The 14,182-nt window shown below is 47.8% G+C and overlaps 5 non-coding genes across 5 annotated transcripts; all 5 read right to left on the bottom strand.

Moving 5' to 3' along the window:
• Positions 1-2,309: 2,309 nt before the first annotated feature.
• Positions 2,310-2,403, bottom strand: LOC147003121 (small nucleolar RNA SNORD116). Its single transcript, XR_015048333.1, has one exon. It is a non-coding gene; the product is annotated as a small nucleolar RNA SNORD116 (small nucleolar RNA).
• A 2,485-nt stretch (positions 2,404-4,888) lies between these two features.
• Positions 4,889-4,982, bottom strand: LOC147003120 (small nucleolar RNA SNORD116). The gene has a single exon (XR_015048304.1). It is a non-coding gene; the product is annotated as a small nucleolar RNA SNORD116 (small nucleolar RNA).
• A 2,457-nt stretch (positions 4,983-7,439) lies between these two features.
• Positions 7,440-7,533, bottom strand: LOC147003119 (small nucleolar RNA SNORD116). Its single transcript, XR_015048303.1, has one exon. It is a non-coding gene; the product is annotated as a small nucleolar RNA SNORD116 (small nucleolar RNA).
• A 2,455-nt stretch (positions 7,534-9,988) lies between these two features.
• Positions 9,989-10,082, bottom strand: LOC147003118 (small nucleolar RNA SNORD116). Its single transcript, XR_015048315.1, has one exon. It is a non-coding gene; the product is annotated as a small nucleolar RNA SNORD116 (small nucleolar RNA).
• Positions 10,083-12,528: 2,446 nt separating this feature from the next.
• On the bottom strand, positions 12,529-12,622 carry LOC147003117 (small nucleolar RNA SNORD116). Its single transcript, XR_015048302.1, has one exon. It is a non-coding gene; the product is annotated as a small nucleolar RNA SNORD116 (small nucleolar RNA).
• Between the last annotated feature and the right edge of the window lie 1,560 nt (positions 12,623-14,182).

Below are 14,182 nucleotides of genomic sequence, written 5' to 3'. Positions count from 1 at the left end.
CCTTACCTTTTAACTCAGGTGACCTAGGGCAAGTAAGACACACCACAACAGATCGCTGGAGACTCAGTTGGAAGACATCAACACTCAGCCAAATTTGTGGGGCCATTTCCTCTGTATGTTGCCCATGGACCATGCTGGAAAGGGAATGCAACCCTGTGAAGACAGCACAGAGAACATGCTACCATTACAGTGGGACCCATGCAAAACCAGATGGATTATGGGCTTACCATGTAATATGGGCTTGTCATAGCTCACAAGCCCCCTCAACACTCCTGCTCTTACCAACCTCTTCACACTGCCCTTCCAGATCTCCCTTGCTTTTACTCTCAGGCCTTGGATGTGAACATGCCATGCCTTTTGCTCTCAGTGCTTGCTGGGTCCTCAGCTCATTCTAAGGACTTAAGGATGATATGTGAGCTGAAATACAGCTACTCAACACTTTCCCTAAAGTCCACGCAAGCAACTACCTCCACCAGTGTCCTGAGAATGATCTCAAGGGAATGAGAGCATCTCTAAAAGCATCCAGTCTGAAACAGCTAATAACAAGGCCAATCACTGGTCCACTTGGCTATGCTGATGAACAATTTGGATGCAGCTCTGAATAAGTTCTCTAGCAAAATTGGGCCTCATTGGATATCTAAGCCAACTAATTTTGATCCTTCCATCATGGCTCCAGTCCTTCTCTGATCAATACATCTGGGTCTTTGCATGAGGCAAAGTCAAACTCCTCTGAGGCTTCAAAATTCCAGCTCCTGGGTAGCAAGCTTAATTGGGCCCAGAAGATAACACTTCTCTCTCTCTCTCTCAGTCTCTCTTTTTCTCTCTCTCTCTCTCTCTCTCTCTCTCTCTCTCTCTCTCTCTCTCTCTCTCTCTCTCTCTCTCTGTCTCTCTCTCTCTCTTTGTCTCTCTCTCCCCCTCTCTCTCTCTCTCTCTCTCTCTCTCTCTCTCTCTCTCTCTCTCTCTCTCTCTCTCTCCCCCTCTCTCAGTCTTTTACCCCTTGACTTTTCCTTGCCCATGGAAGCTAGTACCTATTTCTGTCCACCTGTCCAGTGCTCATTTAGTCTGTTGTGAAGACTTCCTCCTATCTCAAGAGATTGCTTTTGGCCATCAACCCTGCATTGATCTCTTCCTGGGAAAACTTCTCACACCATCCTGTACAGCTTCCCACACTGAAGCTCAAAAATCCCATTGTGCTGAACTATCCCAGGCCAGGATACCACGTGAATGGAATCATCTTAGTGTATCAAATTCACTCTGCATCCAAGAACTCATTTTCTCTTTGACATTTTTCGTGAAAATGGATCTAGGGTGGATTTACAAAACACCATGTGCCCCATTGCAACCTCATTCCTATGCACATTAGCAACTTGTCTTTCCAGAAGATCATGCCCAAAAGTCGAATAGAAAGGTCCCATGACACCTTGGTCTCTAATTTAGAGGGTCTCTCAACAAGATGTTTCTCCTAAGGCTGTGGATGCAAGAACTTCTCCTAGACTTTCCCTTTGACCTGGCCAAGGAGGCTGCCAAGAAAGTCCAAACATTCCAAGGATATCCCTTCAACAACTTCCAAAGCAACAGAACCTACCCAAGAGGAGATTCCTACAAATGTTCTTTCAAAAAACCTATTGAGACACAGGTCTGTAAGTCTCATGCTTCCACCGAGTCCATCAAAGTGCTATCAGTCCTGGTACACAGGTAAGTGTTTAAATGTGGTGCAATCTGACCAGTGAGGTGCCTGTCACCACCTCCATTGCTTAGCTCCTTCTCTATTTCCAAGGCAATTGCCCGAGAATCTTACAAGCCACCAGGGACACAGAGGCTTCTGTTCACCACCTGAACAGACCACAGTCACATTGTCTCAGTTACCTGCTACTGGGTCAAGCTACAATCTACCTGCAGCCTGAAATCTATTGACTCTCTAAAGCAATGCAACAGGGTTAAAATTCATATCAGGGCTTCTGAGAAGCCTGAATCCACTGCCAGATATTACCATGTGAAGAACCAAACTTTGGTGCCACTGCCACTGCTACTTTTGCCTCACAGTCTACTTTCAACAATGGCTTGGGCCCTATCCTTGGACCTAGCACGACTCCCTACTGAGTATCTGCCAAGCATCTCCTCAACAGCAAAGTGAGCATGCCACCTGAGCTTTAGGAGCTGCTGTGTCCTACGCCATGCTTTTTGGCAGAGTAGGGCAAGCACACACCTGTCTCTGCAGACTCTGGCTAGAGCCCGAAGAAGTCAATAACAATGGAGTGGATGGGCAGCCTGTGCCTGACGCCCATAGCACCTGGGAGACCCAAGATGCTGGACCTCAGTCCCGATGAGAGTGGCGGTACAGAATTTTCACTCATTTTGTTCAGCTTTTCCAAGGAATGTTTGACTGTGAATCATCATAGATCCAAGCACATGGAGTGCATTGCACAAAGTGGTTCCGGTACTCTGGAATGCTCTGGCTTTGGGGAGAGCAAGGGACTGCAAGACATTGCCCATACACTGCCAGGGGACAATGGGCCGAAGCTCCAAACCTGGGAGAAACCAGAGGCCCTAAGCATGCTCCATATCCCGAAGGGACTGGACGTACAGATGGCAGCAGTTCCCTGCTCCTCCAAGACCAGGACACCTTGAATACATGCAGCAATTCCCATGTTCCTTACCTTTTAACTCAGGTGAACTAGGGCAAGTCAGCCACACCACAACTCTTTGCTGGAGACTCAGTTGGAAGACATCAACACTCAGCCAAAGTTGTGGGGCCATTTCCTCTGTATGTTGCCCATGGACCATGCTGGAAAGGGAATGCAACCCTGTGAAGACAGCACAGAGAACATGCTACCATTACAGTGGGAAACATGCAAAACCAGATGGATTATGGGCTTACCATGTACTATGGGCTTGTCATAGCTCACAGGCACCCTCAACACTCCTGCTCTTACCAACCACTTCACACTGCCCTTCCAGATCTCCTTTGCTTTTACTCTCAGGCCTTGGATGTGAACATGCCATGCCCTTGGCTCTCAGTGCTTGCTGGGTCCTCAGCTCACTCTAAGGACTTAAGGATGATATGTGAGTTGAAATACAGCTACTCAACACTTTCCCTAAAGTCCAGGCCATCAACTACCTCCACCAGTGTCCTGAGAATGTTCTCAAGGGAATGAGAGCATCTCTCCAAGCATCCAGTCCGAAACAGCTAATAACAAGGCCAATCACTGGTCCACTTGGCTATGCTGAGGAACAATTTGGATGCAGCTCTGAATAAGTTCTCCAGCAAAATTGGGCCTCATTGGATATCTAAGCCAACTAATTTTGATCCTTCCATCATGGCTCCAGTCCTTCTCTGATCAATACATCTGGGTCTTTGCATGAGGCCAAGTCAAACTCCTCTGAGGCTTCAAAATTCCAGCTCCTGGGTAGCAAGCTTAATTGGGCCCAGAAGATAACACTTCTCTCTCTCTCTCTCTCTCTCTCTCTCTCTCTCTCTCTCTCTCTCTCTCTCTCTCTCTCTCTCTCTCCGTCTCTCTCTCTCTCTCTCTCTCTTTGTCTCTCTCTCTCTCTCCCCCTCTCTCAGTCTTTTACCCCTTGACTTTTCCTTGCCCATGGAAGCTAGTAGCTATTTCTGTCCACCTGTCCAGTGCTCATTTTGTGTGTTGTGAAGACTTCCTCCTATCTCAAGAGATTGCTTTTGGCCATCCACCTTGCATTGATCTCTTCCTGGGAAAACTTCTCATACCATCCTGTACAGCTTCCCACACTGAGGCTCAAAAATCCCATTGTGCTGAACTATCCCAGGCCAGGATACCACGTGAATGGAATCATCTTAGTGTATCAAATTCACTCTGCATCCAAGAATTCATTTTCTCCTTGACATTTCCCGTGAGCATGGTTCTAGGGTGGATTTGCAAAACACCATGTGCCCCATTGCAACCTCCTTCCTATGCACATTAGCAACATGTCTTTCCAGAAGATCATGCCCAAAAGTCGAATAGAAAGGTCCCATGACACCTTGGTCTCTAATTTAGAGGGTCTATCACCAAGATATTTCTCCTAAGGCTGTGGATGCAAGAACTGTTCCTAGACTTTCCCTTTGACCTTGCCAAGGAGGCTGCCAAGAAAGTCCAAACATTCCAAGGATATCCCTTCAACAACTTCCAAAGCAACAGAACCTACCCAAGAGGAGATTCCTACAAATGTTCTTTCAAAAAACCTATTGAGACACAGGTCTGTAAGTCTCATGGTTCCACCGAGTCCATCAAAGTGCTATCAGTCCTGGTACACAGGTAAGTGTTTAAATGTGGTGCAATCTGACCAGTGAGGTGCCTGTCACCACCTCCATTTCTTAGCTCCTTCTCTATTTCCAAGGCAATTGCCCGAGAATCTTACAAGCCACCAGGGACACAGAGGCTTCTGTTCACCACCTGAACAGACCACAGTCACATTGTCTCAGTTACCTGCTACTGGGTCAAACTACAATCTACCTGCAGCCTGAAATCTATTGACTCTCTAAAGCAATGCAACAGGGTTAAATTTCATATCAGGGTTTCTGAGAAGCCTGAATCCACTACCAGATATTACCATGTGAAGAACCAAACTTTGGTGCCACTGCCACTGCTACTTTTGCCTCACAGTCTACTTTCCACAATGGCTTGGGCCCTATCCTTGGACCAAGAACGACTCCCTAATGAGTATCTGCCAAGCATCTCCTTAACAGCAAAGTGAGCATGCCACCTGAGCTTTAGGAGCTGCTGTGTCCTACGCCATGCTTTTTGGCAGAGTAGGGCAAGCACACACCTGTCTCTGCAGACTCTGGCTAGAGCCCGAAGAAGTCAATAACAATGGAGTGGATGGGCAGCCTGTGCCTGACGCCCATAGCACCTGGGAGACCCAAGATGCTGGACCTCAGTCCCGATGAGAGTGGCGGTACAGAATTTTCACTCATTTTGTTCAGCTTTTCCAAGGAATGTTTGACTGGGAATCATCATAGATCCAAGCGAATGGAGTGCATTGCACAAAGTGGTTCCGGTACTCTGGAATGCTCTGGCTTTGGGGAGAGCAAGGGACTGCAAGACATTGCCCATACACTGCCAGGGGACAATGGGCCGAAGCTCCAAACCTGGGAGAAACCAGAGGCCCTAAGCATGCTCCATATCCCGAAGGGACTGGACGTACAGATGGCAGCAGTTCCCTGCTCCTCCAAGACCAGGACACCTTGAATACATGCAGCAATTCCCATGTTCCTTACCTTTTAACTCAGGTGAACTAGGGCAAGTCAGCCACACCACAACTCTTTGCTGGAGACTCAGTTGGAAGACATCAACACTCAGCCAAAGTTGTGGGGCCATTTCCTCTGTATGTTGCCCATGGACCATGCTGGAAAGGGAATGCAACCCTGTGAAGACAGCACAGAGAACATGCTACCATTACAGTGGGACCCATGCAAAACCAGATGGATTATGGGCTTACCATGTACTATGGGCTTGTCATAGCTCACAGGCACCCTCAACACTCCTGCTCTTACCAACCTCTTCACACTGCCCTTCCAGATCTCCTTTGCTTTTACTCTCAGGCCTTGGATGTGAACATGCCATGCCCTTGGCTCTCAGTGCTTGCTGGGTCCTCAGCTCACTCTAAGGACTTAAGGATGATATGTGAGTTGAAATACAGCTACTCAACACTTTCCCTAAAGTCCAGGCCATCAACTACCTCCACCAGTGTCCTGAGAATGTTCTCAAGGGAATGAGAGCATCTCTCCAAGCATCCAGTCCGAAACAGCTAATAACAAGGCCAATCACTGGTCCACTTGGCTATGCTGAGGAACAATTTGGATGCAGCTCTGAATAAGTTCTCCAGCAAAATTGGGCCTCATTGGATATCTAAGCCAACTAATTTTGATCCTTCCATCATGGCTCCAGTCCTTCTCTGATCAATACATCTGGGTCTTTGCATGAGGCCAAGTCAAACTCCTCTGAGGCTTCAAAATTCCAGCTCCTGGGTAGCAAGCTTAATTGGGCCCAGAAGATAACACTTCTCTCTCTCTCTCTCTCTCTCTCTCTCTCTCTCTCTCTCTCTCTCTCTCTCTCTCTCTCTCTCTCTCTCTCTCTCTCTCTCTCCCCCTCTCTCAGTCTTTTAACCCTTGACTTTTCCTTGCCCATGGAAGCTAGTACCTATTTCTGTCCACCTGTCCAGTGCTCATTTAGTCTGTTGTGAAGACTTCCTCCTACATCAAGAGATTGCTTTTGGCCATCCACCCTGCATTGATCTCTTCCTGGGAAAACTTCTCACACCATCCTGTACAGCTTCCCACACTGAAGCTCAAAAATCCCATTGTGCTGAACTATCCCAGGCCAGGATACCACGTGAATGGAATCATCTTAGTGTAACAAATTCACTCTGCATCCAAGAACTCATTTTCTCCTTGACATTTCCCGTGAGCATGGGTCTAGGGTGGATTTGCAAAACACCATGTGCCCCATTGCAACCTCCTTCCTATGCACATTAGCAACTTGTCTTTCCAGAAGATCATGCCCAAAAGTTGAAAAGAAATGTCCCATGACACCTTGGTCTCTAATTTAGAGGGTCTCTCACCAAGATGTTTCTCCTAAGGCTGTGGATGCAAGAACTCTTCCTAGACTTTCCCTTTGACCTTGCCAAGGAGGCTGCCAAGAAAGTCCAAACATTCCAAGGATATCCCTTCAACAACTTCCAAAGCAACAGAACCTACCCAAGAGGAGATTCCTACAAATGTTCTTTCAAAAAACCTATTGAGACACAGGTCTGTAAGTCTCATGCTTCCACCGAGTCCATCAAAGTGCTATCAGTCCTGGTACACAGGTAAGTGTTTAAATGTGGTGCATTCTGACCAGTGAGGTGCCTGTCACCACCTCCATTGCTTAGCTCCTTCTCTATTTCCAAGGCAATTGCCCGAGAATCTTACAAGCCACCAGGGACACAGAGGCTTCTGTTCACCACCTGAACAGACCACAGTCACATTGTCTCAGTTACCTGCTACTGGGTCAAGCTACAATCTACCTGCAGCCTGAAATCTATTGACTCTCTAAAGCAATGCAACAGGGTTAAAATTCATATCAGGGCTTCTGAGAAGCCTGAATCCACTGCCAGATATTACCATGTGAAGAACCAAACTTTGGTGCCACTGCCACTGCTACTTTTGCCTCACAGTCTACTTTCCACAATGGCTTGGGCCCTATCCTTGGACCTAGCACGACTCCCTACTGAGTATCTGCCAAGCATCTCCTCAACAGCAAAGTGAGCATGCCACCTGAGCTTTAGGAGCTGCTGTGTCCTACGCCATGCTTTTTGGCAGAGTAGGGCAAGCACACACCTGTCTCTGCAGACTCTGGCTAGAGCCCGAAGAAGTCAAGAACAATGGAGTGGATGGGCAGCCTGTGCCTGACGCCCATAGCACCTGGGAGACCCAAGATGCTGGACCTCAGTCCCGATGAGAGTGGCGGTACAGAATTTTCACTCATTTTGTTCAGCTTTTCCAAGGAATGTTTGACTGGGAATCATCATAGATCCAAGCACATGGAGTGCATTGAACAAAGTGGTTCAGGTACTCTGGAATGCTCTGGCTTTGGGGAGAGCAAGGGACTGCAAGACATTGCCCATACACTGCCAGGGGACAATGGGCCGAAGCTCCAAACCTGGGAGAAACCAGAGGCCCTAAGCATGCTCCATATCCCGAAGGGACTGGACGTACAGATGGCAGCAGTTCCCTGCTCCTCCAAGACCAGGACACCTTGAATACATGCAGCAATTCCCATGTTCCTTACCTTTTAACTCAGGTGAACTAGGGCAAGTCAGCCACACCACAACTCTTTGCTGGAGACTCAGTTGGAAGACATCAACACTCAGCCAAAGTTGTGGGGCCATTTCCTCTGTATGTTGCCCATGGACCATGCTGGAAAGGAAATGCAACCCTGTGAAGACAGCACAGAGAACATGCTACCATTACAGTGGGACCCGTGCAAAACCAGATGGATTATGGGCTTACCATGTACTATGGGCTTGTCATAGCTCACAGGCACCCTCAACACTCCTGCTCTTACCAACCTCTTCACACTGCCCTTCCAGATCTCCTTTGCTTTTACTCTCAGGCCTTGGATGTGAACATGCCATGCCCTTGGCTCTCAGTGCTTGCTGGGTCCTCAGCTCACTCTAAGGACTTAAGGATGATATGTGAGTTGAAATACAGCTACTCAACACTTTCCCTAAAGTCCAGGCCATCAACTACCTCCACCAGTGTCCTGAGAATGTTCTCAAGGGAATGAGAGCATCTCTCCAAGCATCCAGTCCGAAACAGCTAATAACAAGGCCAATCACTGGTCCACTTGGCTATGCTGAGGAACAATTTGGATGCAGCTCTGAATAAGGTCTCCAGCAAAATTGGGCCTCATTGGATATCTAAGCCAACTAATTTTGATCCTTCCATCATGGCTCCAGTCCTTCTCTGATCAATACATCTGGGTCTTTGCATGAGGCCAAGTCAAACTCCTCTGAGGTTTCAAAATTCCAGCTCCTGGGTAGCAAGCTTAATTGGGCCCAGAAGATAACACTTCTCTCTCTCTCTCTCTCTCTCTCTCTCTCTCTCTCTCTCTCTCTCTCTCTCTCTCTCTCTCTCTCTCTCTCTCTCTCTCTCCCCCTCTCTCAGTCTTTTACCCCTTGACTTTTCCTTGCCCATGGAAGCTAGTACCTATTTCTGTCCACCTGTCCAGTGCTCATTTAGTCTGTTGTGAAGACTTCCTCCTATCTCAAGAGATTGCTTTTGGCCATCCACCCTGCATTGATCTCTTCCTGGGAAAACTTTTCACACCATCCTGTACAGCTTCCCACACTGAAGCTCAAAAATCCCATTGTGCTGAACTATCCCAGGACAGGATACCACGTGAATGGAATCATCTTAGTGTATCAAATTCACTCTGCATCCAAGAACTCATTTTCTCCTTGACATTTCTCGTGAGCATGGGTCTAGGGTGGATTTGCAAAACACCATGTGCCCCATTGCAACCTCCTTCCTATGCACATTAGCAACTTGTCTTTACAGAAGATCATGACCAAAAGTCGAAAAGAAATGTCCCATGACACCTTGGTCTCTAATTTAGAGGGTCCCTCACCAAGATGTTTCTCCTAAGGCTGTGGATGCAAGAAATCTTCCTAGACTTTCCCTTTGACCTTGCCAAGGAGGCTGCCAAGAAAGTTCAAACATTCCAAGGATATCCCTTCAACAACTTCCAAAGAAACAGAACCTACCCAAGAGGAGATTCCTACAAATGTTCTTTCAAAAAACCTATTGAGACACAGGTCTTTAAGTCTCATGCTTCCACCGAGTCCATCAAAGTGCTATCAGTCCTGGTACACAGGTAAGTGTTTAAATGTGGTGCAATCTGACCAGTGAGGTGCCTGTCACCACCTCCATTGCTTAGCTCCTTCTCTATTTCCAAGGCAATTGCCCGAGAATCTTACAAGCCACCAGGGACACAGAGGCTTCTGTTCACCACCTGAACAGACCTCAGACACATTGTCTCAGTTACCTGCTACTGGGTCAAGCTACAATCTACCTGCAGCCTGAAATCTATTGACTCTCTAAAGCAATGCAACAGGGTTAAAATTCATATCAGGGCTTCTGAGAAGCCTGAATCCACTGCCAGATATTACCATGTGAAGAACCAAACTTTGGTGCCACTGCCACTGCTACTTTTGCCTCACAGTCTACTTTCCACAATGGCTTGGGCCCTATCCTTGGACCTAGCACGACTCCCTAATGAGTATCTGCCAAGCATCTCCTTAACAGCAAAGTGAGCATGCCACCTGAGCTTTAGGAGCTGCTGTGTCCTACGCCATGCTTTTTGGCAGAGTAGGGCAAGCACACACCTGTCTCTGCAGACTCTGGCTAGAGCCCGAAGAAGTCAAGAACAATGGAGTGGATGGGCAGCCTGTGCCTGACGCCCATAGCACCTGGGAGACCCAAGATGCTGGACCTCAGTCCCAATGAGAGTGGCGGTACAGAATTTTCACTCATTTTGTTCAGCTTTTCCAAGGAATGTTTGACTGGGAATCATCATAGATCCAAGCACATGGAGTGCATTGCACAAAGTGGTTCCGGTACTCTGGAATGCTCTGGCTTTGGGGAGAGCAAGGGACTGCAAGACATTGCCCATACACTGCCAGGGGACAATGGGCCGAAGCTCCAAACCTGGGAGAAACCAGAGGCCCTAAGCATGCTCCATATCCTGAAGGGACTGGACGTACAGATGGCAGCAGTTCCCTGCTCCTCCAAGACCAGGACACCTTGAATACATGCAGCAATTCCCATGTTCCTTACCTTTTAACTCAGGTGAACTAGGGCAAGTCAGCCACACCACAACTCTTTGCTGGAGACTCAGTTGGAAGACATCAACACTCAGCCAAAGTTGTGGGGCCATTTCCTCTGTATGTTGCCCATGGACCATGCTGGAAAGGGAATGCAACCCTGTGAAGACAGCACAGAGAACATGCTACCATTACAGTGGGACCCATGCAAAACCAGATGGATTATGGGCTTACCATGTACTATGGGCTTGTCATAGCTCACAGGCACCCTCAACACTCCTGCTCTTACCAACCTCTTCACACTGCCCTTCCAGATCTCCTTTGCTTTTACTCTCAGGCCTTGGATGTGAACATGCCATGCCCTTGGCTCTCAGTGCTTGCTGGGTCCTCAGCTCACTCTAAGGACTTAAGGGTGATATGTGAGTTGAAATACAGCTACTCAACACTTTCCCTAAAGTCCAGGCCATCAACTACCTCCACCAGTGTCCTGAGAATGTTCTCAAGGGAATGAGAGCATCTCTCCAAGCATCCAGTCCGAAACAGCTAATAACAAGGCCAATCACTGGTCCACTTGGCTATGCTGAGGAACAATTTGGATGCAGCTCTGAATAAGTTCTCCAGCAAAATTGGGCCTCATTGGATATCTAAGCCAACTAATTTTGATCCTTCCATCATGGCTCCAGTCCTTCTCTGATCAATACATCTGGGTCTTTGCATGAGGCCAAGTCAAACTCCTCTGAGGCTTCAAAATTCCAGCTCCTGGGTAGCAAGCTTAATTGGGCCCAGAAGATAACACTTCTCTCTCTCTCTCTCTCTCTCTCTCTCTCTCTCTCTCTCTCTCTCTCTCTCTCTCTCTCTCTCTCTCTCTCTCCCCCTCTCTCAGTCTTTTAACCCTTGATTTTCCTTGCCCATGGAAGCTAGTACCTATTTCTGTCCACCTGTCCAGTGCTCATTTAGTCTGTTGTGAAGACTTCCTCCTATCTCAAGAGATTGCTTTTGGCCATCCACCCTGCATTGATCTCTTCCTGGGAAAACTTCTCACACCATCCTGTACAGCTTCCCACACTGAAGCTCAAAAATCCCATTGTGCTGAACTATCTCAGGCCAGGATACCACGTGAATGGAATCATCTTAGTGTAACAAATTCACTCTGCATCCAAGAACTCATTTTCTCCTTGACATTTCCCGTGAGCATGGGTCTAGGGTGGATTTGCAAAACACCATGTGCCCCATTGCAACCTCCTTCCTATGCACATTAGCAACTTGTCTTTCCAGAAGATCATGCCCAAAAGTCGAAAAGAAATGTCCCATGACACCTTGGTCTCTAATTTAGAGGGTCTCTCACCAAGATGTTTCTCCTAAGGCTGTGGATGCAAGAACTCTTCCTAGACTTTCCCTTTGACCTTGCCAAGGAGGCTGCCAAGAAAGTCCAAACATTCCAAGGATATCCCTTCAACAACTTCCAAAGCAACAGAACCTACCCAAGAGGAGATTCCTACAAATGTTCTTTCAAAAAACCTATTGAGACACAGGTCTGTAAGTCTCATGCTTCCACCGAGTCCATCAAAGTGCTATCAGTCCTGGTACACAGGTAAGTGTTTAAATGTGGTGCATTCTGACCAGTGAGGTGCCTGTCACCACCTCCATTGCTTAGCTCCTTCTCTATTTCCAAGGCAATTGCCCGAGAATCTTACAAGCCACCAGGGACACAGAGGCTTCTGTTCACCACCTGAACAGACCACAGTCACATTGTCTCAGTTACCTGCTACTGGGTCAAGCTACAATCTACCTGCAGCCTGAAATCTATTGACTCTCTAAAGCAATGCAACAGGGTTAAAATTCATATCAGGGCTTCTGAGAAGCCTGAATCCACTGCCAGATATTACCATGTGAAGAACCAAACTTTGGTGCCACTGCCACTGCTACTTTTGCCTCACAGTCTACTTTCCACAATGGCTTGGGCCCTATCCTTGGACCTAGCACGACTCCCTACTGAGTATCTGCCAAGCATCTCCTCAACAGCAAAGTGAGCATGCCACCTGAGCTTTAGGAGCTGCTGTGTCCTACGCCATGCTTTTTGGCAGAGTAGGGCAAGCACACACCTGTCTCTGCAGACTCTGGCTAGAGCCCGAAGAAGTCAAGAACAATGGAGTGGATGGGCAGCCTGTGCCTGACGCCCATAGCACCTGGGAGACCCAAGATGCTGGACCTCAGTCCCGATGAGAGTGGCGGTACAGAATTTTCACTCATTTTGTTCAGCTTTTCCAAGGAATGTTTGACTGGGAATCATCATAGATCCAAGCACATGGAGTGCATTGCACAAAGTGGTTCAGGTACTCTGGAATGCTCTGGCTTTGGGGAGAGCAATGGACTGCAAGACATTGCCCATACACTGCCAGGGGACAATGGGCCGAAGCTCCAAACCTGGGAGAAACCAGAGGCCCTAAGCATGCTCCATATCCCGAAGGGACTGGACGTACAGATGGCAGCAGTTCCCTGCTCCTCCAAGACCAGGACACCTTGAATACATGCAGCAATTCCCATGTTCCTTACCTTTTAACTCAGGTGAACTAGGGCAAGTCAGCCACACCACAACTCTTTGCTGGAGACTCAGTTGGAAGACATCAACACTCAGCCAAAGTTGTGGGGCCATTTCCTCTGTATGTTGCCCATGGACCATGCTGGAAAGGAAATGCAACCCTGTGAAGACAGCACAGAGAACATGCTACCATTACAGTGGGACCCATGCAAAACCAGATGGATTATGGGCTTACCATGTACTATGGGCTTGTCATAGCTCACAGGCACCCTCAACACTCCTGCTCTTACCAACCTCTTCACACTGCCCTTCCAGATCTCCTTTGCTTTTACTCTCAGGCCTTGGATGTGAACATGCCATGCCCTTGGCTCTCAGTGCTTGCTGGGTCCTCAGCTCACTCTAAGGACTTAAGGATGATATGTGAGTTGAAATACAGCTACTCAACACTTTCCCTAAAGTCCAGGCCATCAACTACCTCCACCAGTGTCCTGAGAATGTTCTCAAGGGAATGAGAGCATCTCTCCAAGCATCCAGTCCGAAACAGCTAATAACAAGGCCAATCACTGGTCCACTTGGCTATGCTGAGGAACAATTTGGATGCAGCTCTGAATAAGTTCTCCAGCAAAATTGGGCCTCATTGGATATCTAAGCCAACTAATTTTGATCCTTCCATGATGGCTCAAGTCCTTCTCTGATCAATACATCTGGGTCTTTGCATGAGGCCAAGTCAAACTCCTCTGAGGCTTCAAAATTCCAGCTCCTGGGTAGCAAGCTTAATTGGGCCCAGAAGATAACACTTCTCTCTCTCTCTCTCTCTCTCTCTCTCTCTCTCTCTCTCTCTCTCTCTCTCTCTCTCTCTCTCTCTCTGCCCCTCTCTCAGTCTTTTACCCCTTGACTTTTCCTTGCCCATGGAAGCTAGTACCTATTTCTGTCCACCTGTCCAGTGCTCATTTAGTCTGTTGTGAAGACTTCCTCCTATCTCAAGAGATTGCTTTTGGGCATCCACCCTGCATTGATCTCTTCCTGGGAAAACTTTTCACACCATCCTGTACAGCTTCCCACACTGAAGCTCAAAAATCCCATTGTGCTGAACTATCCCAGGACAGGATACCACGTGAATGGAATCATCTTAGTGTATCAAATTCACTCTGCATCCAAGAACTCATTTTCTCCTTGACATTTCTCGTGAGCATGGGTCTAGGGTGGATTTGCAAAACACCATGTGCCCCATTGCAACCTCCTTCCTATGCACATTAGCAACTTGTCTTTCCAGAAGATCATGCCCAAAAGTCGAAAAGAAATGTCCCATGACACCTTGGT

The sequence above is a fragment of the Mus caroli genome, unplaced genomic scaffold, assembly GCF_978045245.1.
Source record: "Mus caroli unplaced genomic scaffold, Mus_caroli_1 scaffold_8, whole genome shotgun sequence".
NCBI lineage: Eukaryota > Metazoa > Chordata > Mammalia > Rodentia > Muridae > Mus > Mus caroli.
This window is presented reverse-complemented; position numbering and strand designations above follow the sequence as displayed.